The sequence below is a fragment of the Lissotriton vulgaris genome, chromosome 9 (assembly GCF_964263255.1).
Source record: "Lissotriton vulgaris chromosome 9, aLisVul1.2, whole genome shotgun sequence".
Taxonomy (NCBI): Eukaryota; Metazoa; Chordata; class Amphibia; order Caudata; family Salamandridae; genus Lissotriton; species Lissotriton vulgaris.
The window spans coordinates 151,156,079-151,179,921 of record NC_141697.1 but is presented as its reverse complement, the minus strand read 5'-3'; the positions used below and the strand labels follow the sequence as shown (position 1 = coordinate 151,179,921).

Here is a 23,843-nt window from a genome sequence, read left to right as displayed (position 1 = left end):
TCGCTCTATCAAACAGTTATAGTCAGATCCAGGACTCTAGAGAATAAGCTCTTTAAAGCTTGAACTTCTAAAACTATTGCAAACGTCTAATAAGAACCCGCCCATGGCCAGGCACCATTACAAAAGAGGCAACGCTACTCCTGTCCCCTTGTAAAATATCTCAAACCATACCTACCCCGAGTCCTTGAACTGTCCTCCTGTGCTTTCTAGCCAGGTATGAAAGATAACGATTGCTTACATACAATAGAATTAAACACAACAAGACCCATTTTTGTCAGTCACGTCTCAGGAAATAATACATTTTTATATGGACATACTGTTGATATTAGTATTGTACATGTGCTTATCTTAGGGAAAAAAACAATACAATTGTACTGATAAAAACTGAAGTATGTACAGTCTTATAGTCTAAAACAACCCACTGCTCAGAACTTATTTAAAGAACCTTGGAATAGCAACGGTCACAGAAATGTCATCCAATACACTTAATCACACATGTTGCGATTTCCAAAATAATACTAAACTAATAATACAAACTATAACCTGATTAGTTCAAATGAGCTCGAAGGTGGTTTGGGGATTTCTGAAATATTCATTGGAATCATATGGCAATAGCAAAGGAACAAGAAAAGCTTCTTAAATTGGTGTTCTCCCCACCAGCTATATGCTTTTGAAAGGAAAGAGAAAGGGAATGTGTTGTTTCCTGCTCTCCTTGTGTTCTGTGTCCCAGCCACCCACCCGACAAGTAATAGTCCAGTCCCTGGTCCTATCCCACTTGGATTACTGTAATGGACTAATGCTTGGAACTAACTTGACGGTCACAAAAAGACTTCAAAGGGCTCAGGACGCAGCTGCCCGCACTCTCTTCGCCCTACCTAAACGTTGTCACACTTCACACATCCTTTGCCGGCTGCACTGGCTGCCTGTGAAACAAAGAATCCGTTTAAAACACTTTGCCTAACCCACAAAATCCTATATGGCCAGGGCCTCTCCCCCCCCCCCCCCCCCCAACTACTGCAGGGACTCTGCTCTTTTTACATCCCCACACGTGCCCTACGCTCGGCAGACCTTCACCTTGCTCGCACCATTAGGATACGCAAGAGCAGAGCAGGCGGTCCTTTAAGTCCTTGGCCCCTGCCCGATGGAATTCCATCCCCCTTGAGGCACGCGCCACAAAAGACCACTGGCTCTTCCGGAAACAAATCAAAACCTGGATGTACACCTCCATCTAGGCCGACCTCCACTTCATACTCTCACTTCACTGACTATCCTGCTACGCCGCCTGACTGGCTTGTCTGCAAACGCTGTGCCGCCCTGTTGCTGGGGTAGCCATGCGCTATACAAACAAATCTAACATAACATGGGTATGATGCTGTATGGAGTGTTTCTAAGTCACCTGGAGTGTTACTCTGGCAGTGACACCAGTTGAGATCAGAGGCTGAGGAGGAAAGTCCCATGCTCCTGGTGGGGTGTCCTGTACCTATATACTTGCAACTGAAACGGATGTTCCTGATCCATGAATAAAGAAGCTAACTGTTTGTACAGCAGAGTTCACACAGATTCCAGCGCACAAGGACTTAAGACTTTGAGCATGCCTTGAGGTTTAAATAGTAAGAACTCCATGGTTCATAGCGTCAAGATTGCAGCACAGCACAAATAGAGGAAGCTGACATTTTTCACTTTACTCACTCACTAAGAAAATACTTGCTCAACTAACTAAAAAAAAACCAAGACAAAGATTGCATAACAAATTCTCTAAAACACTCAGATAGTAACCCAGCAAACGCTTTCGGGTTTTGTACTGAAATGAATTTTGTAGACATGCCGTATCTGCTTCATTTACACAGTAAGCACTCTTCTTTCAAAAAGTAAACACCTAGGACACAGGGTCTGATAACATTGTGCGTGAAAACCAAAGGAATGGTTTCCCCAAATATTTAGAACTAGTTCGGATTCATCTAGTGAAACGAGCAAAAACATGGGTCAATTCCTGAAGTCTGAAATGTGATCATACATCGATGACAGACTAGGAGCTGCTTATCTTTAAGAGTGATATGGGATTGGGCAGACAAAAACATCTGCTGAGGTTAGATCATAAGCTCCATGTTAATTTATCACCAACGCAAACTAAACTGCCAGATAAGAACCCAACAGTAATAGGCCCTGTGAGGTTACTCATCCTCACTCTGTGGAATGCTTAGAATCGTCTTCATCTGACAGTCTCTTATATCATTCCGACTAGCCTAGACCCGAAACAAATACAAATGTGAAAGGCCTTCTATATTACTAGCACACACTATGTGTGCCTGCTCTGCAACAGATTCTTACTCGGGCAAACATTAAAAATGGAGCAAATACAGCAAACGGTGGGGTGATCAATTTCGTATGTACAAACATCATTATTTTACTGACACAAATTACGGGGAAACTACATTTTACAGAATGGCACAAAGGGAAAGTATTATGCAAGATTAGTGCCTTAAAATGACCTAGTACTTAGAATGGGGAGAAATCCGTTGCAACGGGGTCTTTACACCGCAAAACGTTTATAACGTGGCCATTACAACGCAAGTCGTTACGATTTGCGCTGGATGGCGCTAAACATTAAGGAATAGTATGCTTTACTATTTCAACACCTTGCCCACTGTTACATAGGCTGGAGTTGGAATAGTAAATCATACTATTCCTAAGTCCAGCGCCCTCCAGTTCAAGTCGTTGTAATGACTTGGGTTGTAAGGACTGCGTTGTAAACGTATTGCGGTGTAAAGACTGCGATGTAAAGTCATACATTCCTTAGCATGTGGCTTAACTTATAAGTATTCATACAGTGTGAGAATTATATAACATAACGTGTATTTGTAAAGTGTGTGTTTACCTGTAGGCATCCTGGCGTTGAATAACAGATGTTTATTGTTACCCAACTCAATTGTGCTCATTTTATCGACCTCACATGGATGAAAGGCTGAGTGGACCAGCCAGGATTTGAATCTGTGACTATGAGGTCAAAAACAGGCGCCTGCAGTGGACGCATTAGTCCACTGAGCCACCAGACCCGGCTTACATATGAACAGTTAAACAAACAATCTAAAATCATGTAAAACAAGCATTTGCAATGCAATTGGTCTCACCTTTGGGACCTTATATGTATTTAGCTATGCAGCACATTACCCTGGGTGCATGGAGGGAGAGTAAGCACCAAACTGCGTGACACACCAGGTATGGGAACACATGGAGAGAAAAATTGCCTTTCAGCGGGAAATGGTATTGTCCAAAGCTCTGTTTTTATTATAAAAGCAGGGCCTTCGGTGGTCCTATCCCTGAAAATACAAGATTTTAAAAATATATTATGGTCTACGGGTGCTTATGGAAGACAATTTTTATGGACTGAAATCTAGAGAATGCTAAAGGGATTCTGGTATTTTACTGACCTCTGCTGGTCGTTTTCTATCAAGATAGTTAAATAGAGGCAGTTGAACAGAAAAAATAAATCCCTCTGATGGATCCAATCCACCTTCCCCATCCTCATTATTTGAGAAAAGCATAAGAGCACCTCAACCTTATAAGGTAGTCCATCCACTGGCCAAGCTCTTCCAGGGTCTCCACAGAGAGCTCAATTCAACTGCAATAGTTGGTCCACTTTCTCACGTCGTCACTGCAGACCCTTAAGTAAATGAGTCTGCAAAAATATCCCGTATTGAAGGCAAATAACAGATTCAAGACTTCACTATGATCCTAAAGATGAACTCAGAAAAGATTAAAGAAGCATTCACCATCTTATTTGTGGGCAAACCCAAGGCGTCTAAAACCAAACCACAAATCTAAAAACCAAAAGGCTGAATCTAATGGGATGGAACTAGTATTAGCGTTTTGAAATTCAAGAGGAAGCACAAGACCTGTGGGTAATCTACTGGCAGAATGGTGTTGTATTCCCATTGTCCCTTCGTTTTTGAGCACCAAACCATTGTCCAGGCAGGGGATAATTTTCATGTCCTGTGACTTAAGCGTAGCAGCTATGAATGATGTAATACACACTGGACAGGCCAAAAGATAGCCGAGTTACTAGGCTCCTTGCCAGGGGAACTACAGAAGATCATGTTACACACTCCACATAAAAACTGACAAATAAGTAAACTCCACATAGATCGATGTGGATGTTTATGTCCAGCCGAGTTCACCAGTCCTTATGATACACACACCATCATTCAGAACTAGTTAGAGTTATAAGACACAAAAGCTGCCCAGAGGAAATACTGCTGCAGAATGGTAACACCATTAAACCTCGAGATTTTTGCAATGGATTCGGAGATTACCAGTTGTAATAGAAAATAAGGTGTGTCTTTGATTTTACTGATTGGTAAAACTGCATTTGTATCCCCTGTGTAAGTTCCTCCAGGTAATACCCAGAGGGCTTTGCATGGGGAAACAACAGAGGTGCATAGAAATATGTAACAGACTAGGAATGCAAGGTCTAGCGTAAATATTACTTGAGCCCAATTCCAGAGATATTTTATGACGAGTTTGAAAGTTGTCTCTTAAATAACGAATATCCTCCACCTTGATGTGACACCACAGCTCTATGATCTGGATACCCTGAGCCAAGTTTGAACTGAGTGGCACGTTTCTAGAACACAATCCTTTATCGCTTTACAACCAAACTCAAAAGTAAAAAAAATGTCCTGTCATTCATGCAGCTTTCTTTCCCAGGCGTCCACTATGCGGACCAATAGGTCCTAAAAGCCAATCAGTAGGGGCATCGAATCCCACCGCCCGCCCTGTGACTAGGTTTGGCCTTTACCATTACATAAATGTTTCCATCAAAATGCCTCCCCTGTGGAGAAGCTTTCTTAGTTGCCAGTCTCAATATATCATCAGATCATGTTCTTTAGCAATTTCCCCAACCTTAGGAGGAAAAGGTAATTGTGGATGTACAGTCTGACAGATTGGGCCCTACAGCAACTCAGAAATCGTTCAGCCAACTTCTTAAAGGTAAGTGATAGTGTAGTGTTCACCTCAACCAATCCTAGAACAGAGAAGTAAAACATTAAAGCCTAATTGAGCTAGCCTAAACAAACCAAAGCAATGATCCAAACCAACTAGGAACAGAGCAATATGATAACATCATAAGAAACCAAAAACTAAATTAGTGGGCTTGTGATACAAGCTAGGGCAGTGCTGGGAACAGAGGCGGAACGTGCTGGATCCCGTTTCCGGCCAAATCTGCGATACGGATGACCCATGAATACATGCTGAATTTGTCCTAATGTCATTTTCTGACACCAGGACATAATTCAACAGCGTCTGCACATTGGTCTGCATTCCATTCAGAACAGCAATGTGCAGGAGGCGCTCTTATTCAGGCTTCCAGGTGGGCCCGAAACAAAGGCCTGATTGAAGGGGCTATCAGCCTTCCTTTTGTTTGACCATAATACTGGACGAGAGCTAGCTTGAGACTGACCCCTAGTTGTCAAGGCCATGGAAAAAACAAAAAGATGCACAGCATGTTTTCACTTCACAAGTTCATAACATAACGTGTATTTGTAAAGCAGCACATTCAATTGTAGGCATCTTGGCGCTGAATAACAGATGTTTATTGGTACCCAACTCAATGGTATTCATTTTATAGACCTCAGAAAGATGAAAGGCTGAGTGAACCCGTCAGGATATGAACCTGTGACGAGGAGGTCAAACACAGGCCCCTGCAGTCCACTGAGCCACCAGACCCGGCAAAAGAAACTATAATTTGGAAGCAGGTGTTTTTTACTTTGTTCACCACTCTATTTAAGATGTGCTTGCACTGTAAGAATGCAAGTTGTATGTGTCTGTATGAGTAATTAAAACAAATATTGATCTAAAAAGCCTCTACTACTTATTTATTTAATTATTTTACATAGATACTCATCCCAGTGTAGTGTATGAGAGCACTTTACATCCCTCACAGAGGCACAATAAATCATACATGTGTAAATCCTTCTACAGGAAATATAACATAAGACAATAATGATTATAAGGTGTAGTAATCACATATCACCAATACTATATATTAATTATCTGTTAAGAGTGAACATTCGGGTGAAACACAGTGTCAGGATATAAAACTTTACACAGAGATTGTGGTTGTCTGAACTTACTTTGCAAAGGAACCATGGTTTGCAAACTTATAATAATAGATAGGGAAAACAATCTCTAAACCCATGATTTACAATTTGCATGCAGCTGCTTGATGCTGATAAATAGAGCTCTATGCTAAATTAGAAGGCTTGAAATGTATGAACTTGAAGTAACAAAATGATCTCAGAGTCAAAAGCAGTAGCCCACTTACCAACCTAAATAAAATCACATTAATCATCTATGTTACTTTATGAGTCAAAACTCTGACTGGACAAAACACAGAACTCTCCCAGAACTATGTTAAACCTAGAGGAATTTTACCGCTATTACAATCCCCTCAAAATTGCTGAGCACACAATCTCTGCAGCAGGTGTTTTAGACCTGCAGTATATTTTAAAACGTAGCCTCGTTGGGATCAATTACGCCATCTAGAACATTGTCACATTGCCCTAGTTGTCAATTTGTAGTAGAATTTTTATCTTTGCAACTAAATGTATCTGTGAATTATTGTACTCTGCTCTTCAAGCTTCCACCCTCATGACTCCACCCCCTTTCCTCTGCCACATCTTGTCCCCCAATTATGATTTCCCGGACTAAGTATTTTTGTCCAATTAAAGCCCTGGGCTACGGTTTACGCATGCTTGAAATGTTAAAATGGAAGTGCAGGAGGATCTGCTTGTTGCTGAGAAGTCCCGGTACTCTCCAAATAAACCTATTACGTGACTCTTGAGATATCCAGGTGCTTTCCCTCTCAACAACAAACACAACGCACCAGGACAGTTCTCTAGGTCACATATAAAACTAAAATGGTACAAGATTTCAAATTATATCAACCGTTTAGGTCATTTGGACTCTTGTACCATTTTAGTTTTATATTTAACCTAGAGAACTGTCCTGTGCGTTACTCTTCTACCACTCTCGTTTCATGAACACTTGAAACGCGTCGCCCTGCAGTTAGCGCCCTGTGCCTCACATTCCATCACCTGGCAATGTTTTCTTTAGCCTCAGTGTTAGTCAACTTTGAAGCACAACGTTGTGGTCGCATGATGCGGCACCGGTATCACGATACAGTCCTTCGGAATTGTTGACATTTGAAGAGGTTTGTGCGAGCTCCATATCGAATATATTATTCCGCGTGTGTTAATTTCGTTTCTCTCAAGGAAATCCCATGTCAGACTGATTGTTTTAATTCAACTTGTTACATCGCCTCCACTAATCACATCTAGTATTTTGTAGCCAACAGTGTATTTTCACAATAATGGCAAACTAAGACCAAGCGCTGCAGGAAGTTAGTCAGTAACTTACTATTATTCTAGCAAACAATGCTAACAGTGACGCAAGTCAGCAACCGGATGGACAGAGTCGCTTAACTCTAATGACATCAGCTGGATACAACAAAACACGGATAAAGAGGGGGGGGGAGTCCTTATGCCTATTTGTTAAAGCCCGGTATGCCACGCCTGTTTACAGCCACACTTAAAGATCAAGCTTAAAGAAAGGCTGAATGTTCCCAACCGTGAATGGCCTTACCTCCGGTCTCCCTGGAAAGGATCACAAACGATCAGAATTCCTTTGCTTTCACTCTGATCAACTTCAGTACGAGGAGCCCAACTCAAGCAGCAATCGGAAAGCGAATTCAGCCAGATTGACAGGCTAAGGAGTGCCCTAGGAGGGAACAAGTGCTGTGATTGGATAGAAAGTAAATGACCTCCCTTTGGTAAAAAAAACAAACAGATGCCCCGCCCTTCCCGGAAGAAACAATCATGCAGCTGTCCCGGAAGGCATCACCACAGAAGTGCGCCTCAGCCGCACGATGGCCGCTATTGCAGGCGAGAAAGTAGGCAGCGAGGGTTTGCAGCTAGACGCGATGTCTCTTTTCATGTGCAGTGAAGGGGGTGCCAACGGAGAAGTTGTGGGCCTTTGCTACCAACTTTTCTGTATGCATTAGAGGTGGGAGAACAACTGAAAGCTGCCTAGGCTTCACATTCAGACTTCATGCAGCAAGTATTGCAGACACCCTTCGATGTAAAACAGGCGACGTACAAGAGATACCCAAGTAGTAGCTGAATTTCATAACGTGGAAAGAAAACCTGTGATCAGTCTTGAACACCCAGATTTCAAATTGTGTGATCTTAAGGAAAGTATTTCACGAGGCGTCCTTTTTAGGTCGAGCATGAGCCACTGCGCATGCGATGCTCTGCGAGGCTTCTTGTAAGCACTCTAAACATCTCTGTGTGGGTCTGACTCCCCCCACACATTAGGTTGGCTGTTGCCTGTGTCATTAGGTCTCGCAGACCTGCATTGCAGTGCACATGCGCTGTTCACTCTGCAAGACATTGTAATTAGGAGATTTCAGAAGTGGAGTTGAAGCCCCACCCATCATTCTGATTGGCTGGCGTCATCGTTTATGCTAAACTTTGGCGTGTGTTTGAAAATTAGGTTGCTTTGTTACCGCCCTGTCTCCTCGCGGACGGCCCATCCGTACTGGATCTTTCACTTGCGCCGTTAAACTGTCTCCTTTGTTAGTGGGTAAGCACTCTTTTGTGCTCATTCTGCTTTGGAAAGGCCACTCGCTATTCACGGGCCGCCATGTACCGCGCTATAGCACAGCACTTGTGTATTTTTTATTGTCTAATGCTTCTTTTATTTATTAACTTTTTTTTCACTTTAGCAGCACACGCACCCTTCAGCCATGTTAAGCTAAAGCTTGGGTGCAGCGATTGTTGAAAAAGTATAGAAATTGATTTTTTTCTATTTGTTTACTTTTGCTACAACCACGGCACCCACGATTTACTTTAACATGATTAAAGGTAAAGCGTGGGTGCCGCGATTGTTGAAAAAGTAAAGAAATAGATTTTCGTGGGTGCCTCGATTGTAGCAAAAGTAAACAAATAGAAAAAAAAGTGAGGTCCGCATTTTCTTTCTATTTGTTTACTCTTGTTTCTTACGAATAACATCAGAGATGTAAAACCTCACTCTAAAACTCCCTGCTGATAGAGCACAGCTCAATTTGTCTAGACTTGTCTTTGGCAAAGGCAGCCGATGGTTTATTTTTGTATCACGCTTTCACTTTAACTGCTATTGAATATTGTTTTGGCAAGATGGCACAATTATTTGCTCAATAGCAGCATTCCCTCGTAAAAACTATGAGTTAGTCACCTAGAAATTGGAGAGGCGTCGAGAAACGTATTATCTTTGACATGTGTTAGATGTCTCCCCTGGTCTGTATCCTGAGTAAAGATTGCATCTCTGTTTACACGCAAGACACCGTTTTTGAGCCCAAATACGACTGTTTACTGCGGTCTGTGACCAATCTCTGCGCTTTAACCTTGAGAAGTGTGGCAGCCATTTCCTGAAGATGGAAATAGCCCCGGCCTAGCGTGCTATTATCCCATGGATAAAGAAGATGTTTTAATAACAAAGACATATCTTAATAACAGAGGAAGCGTCCCAAGAATAACCAGTACCAAGCCACGTCCTGTCTGTGGGACCTGCAAGCGTCCCACTTCCTGTCCAAGAGGTCAGCTCTTGTCCTACGGATATACGTTATATATGTAAAGTGGGTGAGCCAATGTCCCCGTGAGCATTATGCCTGTTGAGGTGAGAAGTAATTTTTACCTGCTTGTGTCTTGTGGTGAGATTTCTTTTTGGGCTCCCTGCCTCTTGGGGTGAGATGTCATTGCTTGCTGCTTATGTCGTCACGTACTGCTTAATTTGTACCAGTGCTTTCTGGTGCTTAGCATCAGCACTAATTTCTTAGGGCCAGGTCTTTACAGAACATCGCATGGAATAATTACGTATGCTCTGTAGTGTGAGTTAACGGTCTCCTCCCTGCACACAGACTGCCAGAAACGGCAGGTGAGGTGATGTGACGTCCGTGCCTCAGCTCAGCATAAGTAACTAACAATCTCACACAGGCAGCAATAAAATTATAGAAGCGCTAGTGCACTACGGCCGCAACCAATCAACTGCTGTAGTCTTGCTTGATGGTGAATTATTAGACTGGCCCAAGGCGTCATCCCTCCTTGGCATTATATTGTCAAGGTTTTGTGTTTTTTTCCCCAGGTCGGCCTGACCAATGCAGATCCAGGTTTAGTCTTTTTGCCCGCCCCAGCATACTGCGCAGCTGCAGTGCCAGTCATTCGAAGAAACAGGGAGTGTGTCACGCAGCATAAGGCATATAACTAAAACAAGCATTTGCAATGCAATAGGTCTCGCATTTACGCAAGTTTGAGCTATTCGCAATGTAAATGACAAAGTCGTTTATTTCTGTTTTGTTTTTTAGAACAAATAAAAGGCATTGTCATTTGCAATGCTAGTGGCGTAAACTTTCAAATGCGAGACCTATTGCATTGGAAATGCTTGTTTTGTTATTGTAGCCTGCAAATGGCTAAAGGCGGGCGCATGTCCGACCTCTTTTGCAAATGTTCACTCCCACACCGTTTTGCTTGCGGGTTTGAGTAGTGGCGCGCAGGGTGGCAGCTGCATTGCTGTGTGTCAGGTTACTGTTGAAAGTTTGGAACAGGCAGTTCAGACGTCTCAAATATCAGCGGCAATGATACCAGCTAATTGCCAGTGAGCTGTGCTTAATAATTAGCTTCTGCTAAAGGCCTCAGCAGATGGGCGACTGCTCAGTGTGCAGCGCTCGCAGCAGCTCCACGAGCTGCAAAATGGGTACAGTTTTGCAAAGCTTACTTAAATTAGAGATAACATTACTGCAGAGTGCACTGAATCCAAATAGTACCCAATTATAATCCCAAATAGGTAATTTTTAGGTAGTAAACCGATTTCTCTAAAAGACCCATTCCGCCTTTGTTGAGTCCAGACTGGTATTGGGATGGCTGGATGGGCCACTGGGCGGGTATAATGACACGAGGCGTGCCAGTCATTCCATATCATTTAAATCATATGGTAATGAAAAGCGACACGTACTGCGACAGGGCGCTAGTACAATGTACTGCTCACCATCCTTTGATGACACATAAAACCTAACGGCCGAAGAAGCTGAGCGTCAACTTTGCCCAGAATCACCATTTTATAATTACGTTCTACCTCTTGTAAAAGAGAAAAAATAGAAACAAGCAGGCTGGGCTGAAATGGCTTCAAATAGATTTAAGATTCAGAGCCCTGCAACACGCCATGCCCAGGACACATTTACTGCCCTTAAATACACTGGACCATTTCAGCAATTCCGCTCTCTCGATGCCCAATGACTCTCACGCGCCAACAAATCAGCAATCGACGTGCGACTGACCTGCGCCGGCGTTTGTCCTGGATGACCAGTTGCAGCCCCCGCCAGTGACTGTGTAATTACTTACGTTTTACCCTAACCATGTGCTTAATATTCAGAGGAAAATGAGGCAGTGGATTTGACAAGTATCTGCTCACTTAGGCAGAGTGAAACAGACCTTGGAAGTAATCAGCAACAACTACGGATGCCAGCAGAATTCATCAAGGCCTCCTGCCTAATGGCCCAGCCTGTGTCATGATTACAGAGGCCTCCCTTAGAATGTGTGCTTAAGCCATTACTTCTCCCTTTGCATAAAAGTGTTCTCAGTGCTGCGTCACTGTTTACTTAGGTTGTTTATCAGGCATTAAGGCTGCAAAAGCACAGCACCCAGGATAATGTGCTGCATGACTAAACACTTTTAAGGTCCCAAAGGCGAGACCTAGTGGCTATTCTAATGCTTGTTATTTATGCTCGCCTATGAAAGCACCTTTGAATACGTGAATTCTGGATGTGCAATGTTAATAAAACACATTTGAAATAATACACTATCATACATGCCAACAGACCTGATTCAGGCAGTGGACTCTCGATTTTTAAAGCCAAAATGTTTTTGTTTTTGCTTTCTCCCTCCAAAAATGGTCTCTGATTCCATAGAAGTAAATGGGGGAAAAATACATTTCCCCCAATTTTGTTTTCAATATCTTCCACTTCACAGTTTTAAAATGTTAGCATGTATGCACTATATAGTTGCTCCATCTGTAATAAGAATCTGAGCCACATTTAGGGCATACATAACTACTAATTTTCCTCTAATTCCCTAATGCCTGGTTACTTACAGGTAATCTTCATTGTACTTAGTCCCGGGAATTTCTTGTCACGCTCCTTACCTTTGAGGTGAATCTACCTCCCACAGGAGAAAGGAAGAGGAAGGTGTTATCCATTCAGGCTTCTAAAATCTAGCTTCCCCATGTCACATCTTGAAAATACCAAGCCCCTTGAAGGCCACTATCACAGGGAGGCGTGGGTGGGTTGTAGTGACCGTGACCAGACTTCCAGTACTAAGGATATTGAAGAGTAGCAGTAAGTAATTGGACATTATCCCTACATCCCTCTGTCTTCATCAATTCAATTCCATTTATTTATTAATATTTGGATCTCCAGTGAGGTCCACATAGAAATATACACACAAATATTACGCAATAAGCATGTTAAAATTGCATGCTCAGGTCTTTACAGCAGTAAATAACATAACCTACATAAGCAGTTGTTATTATAAAATTTCAATAAAATCACTTCATTTAAGTTAAGAGTTAATTTTAAACAAAAATATCACAACCATATAGCAGCAGCAGTTTTTATACCAATTAATCTATCAAAGGAGATATCGAAATCCTGCATAACCAATTCTAGCCTAAAGCAATAAAAAGGTAGGTACAAAGGTAAATCAAAGGAGGACAATGGCACAGAATAAACAGAATATGGATAAGAATATTCACCATTATAATGTAATAGACAAATTGCAATTACATAGTTAAATCCTTTATCACAACAAATAAATTGAGTTCAATACATATTCAATTTGTTAATGTTACATTTCCATACAATATCAACTTCATAATTAGTCCAAATTTATATAGAGAGCTTCATGTAGCAACAGACGTTTATAGACAAGATATTTTACGGCAAGATCAAACACATTTATCTCTAAAATTTCATTTCCCCATAACAACACTGGTTAAAAGGCAAAAATATATCCCAGTTTTGTGCAAAAAGCAACAGCAATAGCCAAGTGCAATATTTATTCCAAAGAGTAAAAAACTCCATTAGCCATAATAAGAACACAAAAGCCTCAAAGAGATCCCTGGAAATGTTTATACTATGCCTCTCTTTTTTAAATTTAAAACATTTTTTTATTATAATCATCATCAGTACATAATTTCAAGAATTCGTTATAACACCGAGTGAGTACTCAGTCAAGACGTCTTGTCAAACAAAAATAAACAAAAGTAAAAAGCAATGGGAAACGAGAAACAGGGAATCAATATTTACAAAATTATATAGGGATTTCAAATAGCACAAAGACATGATCCAGCCTCTTGCCCACCAAATGTATTCTAAGCTGTTAATACTAGCCTTAGATTCTTTCCATCCTCTCTTTCCACTCTATCATTGGGGTCCAGATACGTTCCCCCAGTTGTTTAGCTTTCCGACCCTTCTTCTCAGACAGTGCTTTCTCAAAATTATATATAGCTAATAGCCGTGAGATCCATTGCTGAAATGTTGGAGGATTTGGATCTTTCCATAAACAAGCTATACATATCCTGCTAATAGCCATCCCTAGAAAAATAAATTCTTAGCGATCTGTAGGGACCCCCTCCTTTACAACGCCCAATACCATTACTTCATTGGTTAAACTTATAGAAATACCCATTGCGCTATTCAAAAATTGTTCTAAAGAATTTTTAAATGGGTTCAGGCTTGGGCAGGAGGCAAACATGTGTATTGTGTCAGCTTCAATACTTTGGCGTCGTGGGCAGGTTATACCACTTGTTCCCCCCCCCAGCAAGCTATTCTATGTGGAGTGTAATAAAGCTCATGGATAGTTTTAAAGTATTGTGCTTGAAGGTTTGCAACCTTTAATATTGTGTTTTCTAGCTTGAGCGAGGTTTCATACTCGCTCCCTTCTAGATTACATTTTCTTCTCCATTTCTCAGAGATTTTCCCTCGATCATCTTCTGAGTGCTGGCTCAGTTCTTCATATATGTATGAAATTGTACATCCCCCCTCTCTCCGTACTTGTTCCATGACTTCTGCTCTATTAACTACCATAATGCCCCCTTGTTTTTTTATTAAGGCAGACCTGATCTGCAGATACTTAAATAAGTCTCTGCGTGCTAGATTATATAAGTGCTGTGCCTTATCAAAAGTAATTATACCATTGGCATCTGTAAAATCCCCTATAGTCTTAATTCTGAGCGCATCCCACCATTTCATTATGTTGTCATGAAACACCCTCGGCAATAAAGGATTGTTGAATAGGGGAGTGTAGTAATTCATCCTGCCAATACATAGCCTTTTCCGGACCGAGGTCCATACTGCCACTGCAGCCCCAAGTGTCTTAAATTTAACTTTCTTATAATAATTTGCCCCGCTATACGTAAAAAGCCATCCTTTTGCCACAGTTGTTATGAGCTCGTATATATCCGGAGTGCTCTCGCTGCCTCTCCACTTATCTTCGGTCGTACCCCCCTGAAGACCTCTTGCATATTGAAGTACTGCTGCCCAATAATATAGCCTGAAATCTGGTACTGTCAGACCCCCTCGCTCTTTTGACAAAGACATACATTTTATGGCTCTTCGTGTTCTGCCTTTTGCCCAAATAAAGCGATTTGCGACTCCCTCCATTTCTTTAAACCAATTGCCCCTAAAATTTAGTGGGATCGTCCTAAAAAGATATAGCAGTTTTGGGAGGAACAGCATTTTTATTAAGTTGCAGCGGCCTATTATTGTCAAATGTAAATTATTCATTTTATCTAGATCTTTCCTTGCTTTCTTAAGCACTGGGGCAATATTCTTCTCTACTAGATTCGTTAGATCTGAAGTTATCATTATTCCCAAATAAACCGCTGGGTCCGTCACCCTTTGATCTACCATTGTAATCTTCTTTTTAGCCACGATTTGTGTCTTCCCTTGATTTAATTTATATCTAGATAAGGCCCCAAAAATGTCCGCCTCTCTTTCTATTTCCAACAATGCAGACGTTGGTTCGGGTGAAGTAATCGCCAGATCATCAGAGTATCCTAGGATTTTTGTCTCATACCCATTTAATATTATCGGGAAGATATTTTTATTGCGGTCTATTCTCCTTATAAAGGAGTCAATGTAGAAGGCAAAGAGGAGCAGGGAGCAGGGAAAACGCTGGCGGGTCCCTCGCCCGATGTTTATTGCTCCGCTTACCTCGCCCATTACTCTGAGTCTAATCCTAGGAGGATAGAACGAGGAACGAGCCGACCGACATCCAGAGGTCAGGCCAAAAGAGTGACGCAATGTATAAATAAGCCAAAGGCATAACCGATGACAGTTGAAACTAGTGACTGCCAGGCACCCGACTCCATTTCCGGGGCAGTATACTTTCATCAAAAGTGACATAGATGCAAAGGTGGTGTGTATCAGAACATCCAGCTAAATTATAGCATTCTGATTAGTGGAGTACTAAATTGAGAGGCGATACATCTGCAAGCTCCACAAACAACAAGGAACCTTGAAGTACCGATGTTTGCACCAAGGTTATATCCTACAAATACAAAGCAATGACCAAAGGAATTGCCTAAGACAAAGTAATTTCTACTTGAATGAAGTGACCCCAAACACAATATTGTCCTGAAGAAGGTGGCTCCATATCCATTGGTCTTTTAGCACCGAAACGCGTCGACGCCTGTTTTCTTAAAAGGAATCCAAAAACGCCAAGGCAGCATATGAGGTATAGGAAATTTTCTGTACAATAGGTCCCCTTACAATACAATTAGCTATTGGATCAGATTGAGTTTGAAGTGTATCACGATTACTGTTTTTCCATTGGGGTAGTATTTTTATGCAGTGTCTGTGTGATTGATTATATTGTAGGATGTATCACTGTGTTTTTAAATGCTAGTATAGCTTCTCATTTAGCTTCACTAAGTTGTACATCCATACTGTGAAATGATTATTTTAAATTATATGAACTACTGACAGTGTCTTCGGATGTTTCCGAATTTAAAAAAAATATACAATGGTATTGTTTTATACTTGAATAAATTGTTGTAAGCACCTCATTTTAGTGTGTGAATATATTGAGGAACCAATCAAGTCGTGTATGGGCTATGAGTGTGGAGTGCAAGAAGTAAAAAGTTGTTGAGAGGCATAATATACACATTTCCAGGGATCTCTTTGAGGCTTTTGTGTCTACTGTGTCCTGCTCCCTCGAACAAGTGGGGCCATCTCTCCCTAATTTGGCCTTAATAAGAACTACAGAAGGCTAGTAACTTAGGAGCAAAGTCATGAGAGGTGCCATGTGTTAGACTTGGCATCTTTTTGGCATGTTTCCCCAGTTTTTTTGCTCTCTGACCTCCTGGTTTTGACTCTGTTTTTGCTGGTTTAGTGTCTCAGCGCACTTTCTCGCTGCTGTTCAGTGTTAAAATGCAAGTGCTCCTGTTGTAAATTGTTGTTATGGATGGGTGATTCCATGATTTGTCATTTGATTTACTAGTCAGTCCCTAGTACAGTGCACTGTGTGTGCCCCGGGCCGGTAAATCAAATGCTGCTAGTGGGCTTGCAGCACCGGTTGTGCCACCCGCACAAGCAGCCCTTCAAAGGTAGCTCAGACCTGCCACTGCAGGGTCTGCGCACAGTTTGTAACTGCCATGTCGGCTTGGTAAGTGCACCCACTTGTCAGGACCTACCCTTCCATTTTCTTACATATTAGTCACCCCCAAGGTAGGCCCAAGGTACCCCTGTGGGCAGGTTGCAGTGTATGTGAAAGGTAGGACATGACCTGATGTGTGTGACATGTCCTGATTTTGAAATACTGCCAATTTAGTTTTTCACTATTGAAAGGCTATCTGGCTCATAGGAAAGCATGGGAATTCATTTATAACATCTTATAAATATAACTTCCGATTGGGACCAGATAGAAAAATAAAGTTTAGTATGCCTGAACTCAGAATCCTAAAATGCATGTTTTAGTGAGGGTGGTTTTTACATTCTGTGTTTGAAAATACCACTTTTAGAAGTAGGTATTTTCTTGCTTAGCCATCCAGTGTGCCTCTGCTAGGATGTGTATTGAGTGTCTGGCTTTGGGGATAACAGGGGCTGGGAATGTGCAGTGGCTCTAGAGAGTCTGATGAGTCAGGGCTGGGCTGCATTCAGAGCAGTGGGAGGAGTTTTCACTAGCACCTGGATAGGCCTAGTCTGCATTTAGTGTAGTGGGAGGAGATTTTCTCCTGGTCTGCTGTAGACAATGTTGTCTCCGCCTCTTACAGGGAAGCTGGACCAAAGAGGACCAAACTGGTTTGGACTAAGCACAGACGCTTTCTGCCTAAGAGGACAAAGGAATTTGGAGTATAAATATTGGGGCCCACGCACCAGAACCTTAAGATTTCTTTTGGACCAAGAAGACTGCCAAGAAGAAGAGCTGGAGAGGCTGTGAGGAGGAACTACAACTTTGCTGAGTGCTTTGCTGTGTTGGCCTGCAGTGGCTGCTTCTGTCTTGGGCATTGAAAGGACTGGACTGAACTTTCTGCAACTTCTTTGTTGAGTTTCTCCAAGGGCTTGAGGTAGAGCTTGCCCCTTGTTCAAGAAGTCTCAGGAACAGCAAAGACCTCAAGTTCGTATGCCATCAGCACTGGGGACTTTGTGCTTTGTGCTACAACAGAAGAAAAAGCAACCAGACACCGTCTACGAGGCCGGTGCCGACTCCGCAGAGGGCACCGCAGCACGCCGCACCGCAACCCTGGTCTCACCGATGATGCCATCCGACAACGCCACCGAGCCGCAGAAGAAAAAGCAACCCGACACCGCCTAAGAGGCCAGTGCCGACTCCACAGAGGGCACCGGAGCATGCCGCACCGCAACCCTGGTCTCACCGACGATGCCACCGAGCCGCTGCTTGCACCGCAACCTGTGGGAACTGCACTTCGCACCGCACCGCCTCGCTTCACACCACTGCCTTGGTATCCCTGATGCTGCCGCTCCACGTCAACATCAATGCCGCTGCTTGCACCGTGGTTCGAGGGCACCGCTCGTAAGTTACACAATGCACCGTCCTCATCCCGCACCGCACCCTTGGCCTACCGACACCGGCGCCATCCACTACAGTTCATCAGCCGACAACAGCGCTTCAGCAACGAAACCGCCGCTGCTTGCACCTTGACCGGCCAGCACTGCGACGAGGACCACTGCCATGGTCTCACCGCTGCCGCTGGAAGATCGTCACCGAGCCGCTGCCTGCACTGCGACTTGAGGGCGCCGCACAGCTGCACTAGGCATCGCAGCCCGACGCCTACCGGTGCTCCGGACTTCAACCGCGAGGAGTGCAATCTGCAGCGCGTGTGACTTCAAGGGCCCGATGACTCCTGCACTGATCTCCAGAACCGACGCCTGCGGACGCCGACCCTTCGGGGAGCATTAAGAGGTCGCCTACGCCCTACATTTCTACCAGTACTGGTTTGCGGGTCTTCCCGATACTGTATCCAGACCCCGATGCCGCGGTCAGCCAGAACTGTTTGGATTTGTTGTTCACGATTCCCTGATAGCCCCAGATGGAGCTATCGACTTCAAGGAACTGTATTTCAAATCTATTTTGATTACTGAAGATTTCTGAAAACTGTATGGTGGATTTTTTTTATGGTTTTGGTCTTGTTTTGGATACATACAAATATTGGATATTTTTCTAAACTGGTGTGGTGTCCTTTTGTAGTGTCTTCATTGTATTACTGTTGGCTATGTGCAAATACTTTACACACTGCCTCTAAAATAAGCCTGACTGCTCGTGCCAAGCTACCAAGGGGGTTATTTTAGGAATGTAACTCCCTGATCCTGACTAGAAGGAAGGGTCCCTGCTTGGACAAAGGTGCAAACCGTTGCCAACTAGAGACCCCCATTTCTAACACTATTTTTCCTATGAGATAACAAGTCTAATCAATAAAGATCACATATATCCCAGGAGTAAAATTATGTTCTCATAACTCATGGCTCTAGTCCTCCTCTTTGTCCATAATTTCTAAAAATGAAATATGTATTACTGAGGGACGGACGGACCTACTTAAATAGAGTATAATAAGGACTAAAATATATTCAGAAACTCCTTAAAAAATGTAATCGTATTGTACACACTATTTCATTTTTTGGAAAGAGGAGAAACTCGTGGGCTGATAGTACCCCTTTGATGTTATTCTGTATAAAGATTGGTCGAAGCCATCGATAGCAATACGGTAACATGGCTGGGCAAACAAACAGAATATGATTAAGGACCTGAATGCCCAGGTTACAAATTGTTACACTTTTTTCCTATTTTCATAGAGGTGGACCAATTTGCTGTTAGATCATTTAATGGTAAAAGATTCATGCGGATTAGAGTTAGCCAACGGCCAATGTCATGGTCCAAATTACAAGATAAGTATTTCTGAGCAACTCTTGTGGCTACTATCTCCAATCTTTCCTTTAATCTACAATACTTGACGTCTCTCTGGAAACTAACCATACAACTTGTGTTTTTTAAAAAAGATTTAAGTTCTAAAAGCGGGAGCGAATCACGGACTCCTCCTGTGCACTGAAATAATTCAGTGCCAAGGTGAAGTCACAGGAGAAGGAATATTTGTATGTTTTTTTCTCCAAAAATGTCTTGATATAGAAAACCTCTTTTTTTGGGGGAGGGGGGGACTCTTTTTATTAACATTGCTCACACTATCGTACAGTTCAGGACAATAGTCATGTAGTATGTGGTGGAATGCAATTTCACAATACAATGAAAGACTGACATTGACACAGATGGGATTATCAATACTCATAGATCTAGCCCTGGTCTGCCCCTCAATGCTCTGTATTTCTTCCAAGGCCCCCAGACTTTTTTCCATTTCTTTATGCAACCCCTGGACTTATAAATAGTTTCTTCAGCTCTCTGGCACCAATCTAGATCTCGCACCCACTGGTCCCACTGTGGGGGCGCCTGCGCCTCCCAGCTACTTGCAATATTCCTTTTTGCCACCCCTGCTACCATTGCCAGCCAGAGCTCATTGTGTCTGGACCAGTCCATGGCCCATTTGATCATCAACAATAGCCTCCTAGGCTCTAGTGGAACCGGGAAACCCACCACCGCTGCCATTGTGTCTGCAAGTTTAGCCCAAAAGGGGACTATCTCTGGGCATTCCCACAGGATGTGGAAGAATGTGCCTTCTCCTCTACATCCCCTCATGCATAGGGCCGATTGGCTTCTTCCCCAGGCATATAGATGGGTACGGGGGTAATACACCGGTGTAGAATTTTTTGCTGCACCAAATGAAACCTGACACGAATTGCAATTTCTCGGGGGCTCTGTAGTGCATCCTTCCAGTCGTCGTCTTCAAGGGCCCCTATGTCTCCCTCCCATCTTTCCCACAGGGACACTAGGGGGTCAGGCATGTTGTTGATAAGTTTACAATAGATTGTGGAGGTGGGTTTTTCCACTATGGCATCAAGGAGAAGCCTTTCCTCCATAGGTGAATACTCCAGGATTGATGTGACACCTGCATGTGTGAACGTAGATCATGAGTAAGACGTATGTAGTGGTAATGTTGTATGTCATGTAGGTCATATTCTTTTTGAAGGCACTTGAAAGGTGGGGGTGCGTCTCTTTTCCATACGTCCCATAAGTACTTAATGCTTATTAGTTTCCATCCCCTAAAGCCAGTCAATCAGGTCACCTCTGGTAGCTGATCCCCAAACCATAACGGGGTTCTGCCTATCAGAGTCTTTCCAGCTCAGGAATTGATTTGCGTCCCTCCACCATTGGATCGCCACCCCTGTGTGCGATGGCAGGTCCCTTTGTGGCCTCTTTGCATAAAGGAGAGGCTCGTAGTTTCTCCCTGGCATGACCCATCTGTCAACTCTATAAGCTCCGACCCTGTCGCATATACCCAGTCGTGAACCACTTGTAGCTCTGACGCCCAGTAGTATAGTTGTACGTCTACATCCCCTCACGCATAGGGCCGATTGGCTTCTTCCCCAGGCATATAGATGGGTACGGGGGTAATACACCGGTGTAGAATTTTTTGCTGCACCAAATGAAACCTGACACGAATTGCAATTTCTCGGGGGCTCTGTAGTGCATCCTTCCAGTCGTCGTCTTCAAGGGCCCCTATGTCTCCCTCCCATCTTTCCCACAGGGACACTAGGGGGTCAGGCATGTTGTTGATAAGTTTACGATAGATTGTGGAGGTGGGTTTTTCCACTATGGCATCAAGGAGAAGCCTTTCCTCCATAGGGGAATACTCCAGGATTGATGTGACCCCTGCATGTGTGAATGTAGATCATGAGTAAGACGTATGTAGTGGTAATGTTGTATGTCATGTAGGTCATATTCTTTTTGAAGGCACTTGAAAGGTGGGGCTGCGTCTCTTTTCCATACGTCCCATAAGTACTTAATGCTTATTAGTTTCCATCCCCTAAAGCCAGTCAATCAGGTCACCTCTGGTAGCTGATCCCCAAACCATAACGGGGTTCTGCCTATCAGAGTCTTTCCAGCTCAGGAATTGATTTGCGTCCCTCCACCATTGGATCGCCACCCCTGTGTGCGATGGCAGGTCCCTTCGTGGCCTCTTTGCATAAAGGAGAGGCTCGTAGTTTCTCCCTGGCATGACCCATCTGTCAACTCTATAAGCTCCGACCCTGTTGCATATACCCAGTCGTTAACCACTTGTAGCTCTGATGCCCAGTAGTATAGTTGTACGTCTGGGAAGGCCAGCCCCCCCCCCCCCCCCATCGTAAACCCCCCTCATCAATTTACGCAATGCTATCCTTGGGTTGCCTCCCTCCCAGAGCAACGTTCGTAGTGCCTGAGAGATCTGCTTGAATACTCCATTGGGAACCGGGTACAACGTATTCTGTAAGATAAAGACGAACCTCGGCAGGACCAGCATTTTAAGCATTGCAGCCTGCCCCATGAGGGAAAGCGGTAGTGACCTCCAGTGGCTTACATCTGTGCCCAAACGCCTCAGTTGGGGCTCCAGATTCCTGGTGAAGAACTCTGCTCTATCTCTGGTGATGTAGACCCCCAGGTATTTAAACCTGTTTTCCACGATTGAGGCGGGACACCTAGTCTGTATCCTCGAGGGGGGGGGGCCTGGAGGGGGGGACCCGAGAGCAGGTAGATCACTAATTTGGTCCAGTTGATCATGTAGCCTGAGTAACTACCGAACAGCTCAAAGAGATGGAGCGCCTGCGCTAATGAATGATAAGGTCTGGCCATATACAAAAAACATCACACGGTATAAAGAGATAGGCTCCTCCCACTCACCGGTCGGCGCCAGGCCTCAGAATGACCTGACCCTCGGGATCCAGTGCGCAAGCGGGTCTAGGGCCAGGGCGAACAGGAGAGGATGGTGTTGGAAAGAGAGGTCCACATGTTTCAGCACATCCGGGCAATTTTATATCCAATACCTTCTTCAGGACCACTATAGTATTACTACTGCAAATGTGAAAAAGTAAATATATATAATAATAAATATAAATACACTTGAACCGGTTGGAACCAATACACCCGAATCACCTGTGATCAGGAATGTACAATCCTTCCTCTGCAAAACTTGTACAGATGACGGTATCCGATATGCATGAGGAGGATACCTCACCTCACCTGGTAGGGGCTCAGGGGAAAAGGAGGCACCCCTCTCTCCGTCGGTAACTCTGACCGTCATCCAAGCTGTCTGGTGTCTCGGTTTCAACCAGTTCAAGTGTACTTGTATTTATTATTATATATATTTACTTTTTCACTTTTCACATTTGCAGTAGCAATACTATAGTGGTCCTGAAAAAGGCATTGGATATAAAGTTGTCCGGATGTGCTGAAACATGTTGACCTCTTTTTCAAACACCGAAACAGTTATTTGTTACAAACTGTCGTTTGCACTGTTTTTAGTTTGGACTGTGAGAGACATTAATAAACGTAGGGTTTCTCATGATTCAATTTTAAAATCACATATCACCTTATTAATATGCACTGCATCCCGTTCCCACACAAGTCAATTGCTCTCATCTGGTAATTTAGACAGGAGGTTAGTTCCTCCTTCTGGTTATTACAAACAAAGCATCCCTGGGTTCCCCAATCTTTCTGATGGGTTTGCAGCCCTTAGTGTCACTAAAGTGACATCAAGAGGAGACCCAGATGATGAAGCATGTCACCAATTGGTGAGTGCCTGGAATCCTCTGATTTAATTAGTATTTTCTATTGTAGTGGCCTGCATCTAGGTATTTGGCGTACACATAAACATTTTCTCTTTTCTAGAGTTCATAATGTTCAGAATATTATCTTTATTTTTTAGACCCTTCGATATTCGTGTTGTATAAATAGCTTCAACTTGGCCTTCTTCCCTCCTTATAGCAGTCGAGTCAGGATTCATAGTTAAATTGGGTCGAAGTGCAGTCGTTTTGCTCTCTTTTTGTTTATTCTACGAAGTTTTTTTACTTTTTTATTTCTTCCTGCATGCAGATTTACTTTTACTTTTGATTTTCCTTTCCTCTGCTACAGATTGTTCAACTTTTATACCCTTTCGTTTTAAGAAAATGGGAATGAAATGTGGTTCCATATTTGTTTTCTCCATTTCTGAACACTGAGAGGACAGAGGTGTTTGTAAAAGAACAGGTTCCTCAGGTTGGAAGAACTGCTGTAGCAAGAGGGGCTGATTTTCTTCAAATAAGTCTTCAATTTCTTTGCCCCTATTCTTTCTACTACCAAAGGACGTACCTGCCTGAGTGCCAAAGTTCCGGCAATTAAACT

At 43.2% G+C, this 23,843-nt stretch overlaps 1 protein-coding gene across 2 annotated transcripts in view; it reads right to left on the bottom strand.

Annotated features, from left to right (window-relative positions):
* SNAP23 (synaptosome associated protein 23) overlaps positions 1–23,843 on the bottom strand; it is a 230,146-nt gene that overhangs the window by 183,986 nt on the left and 22,317 nt on the right. The window contains exon 1 of one of the 2 annotated variants that reach the window (XM_086937238.1): positions 7,639–7,774. The exons of the other annotated variant lie outside the window; for it this stretch is intronic. The gene's annotated coding sequence lies outside the window, so the exon portion shown is untranslated. Of the gene's footprint in view, positions 1–7,638; positions 7,775–23,843 lie in introns of those variants that run through there. 2 annotated transcript variants of the gene reach the window in all.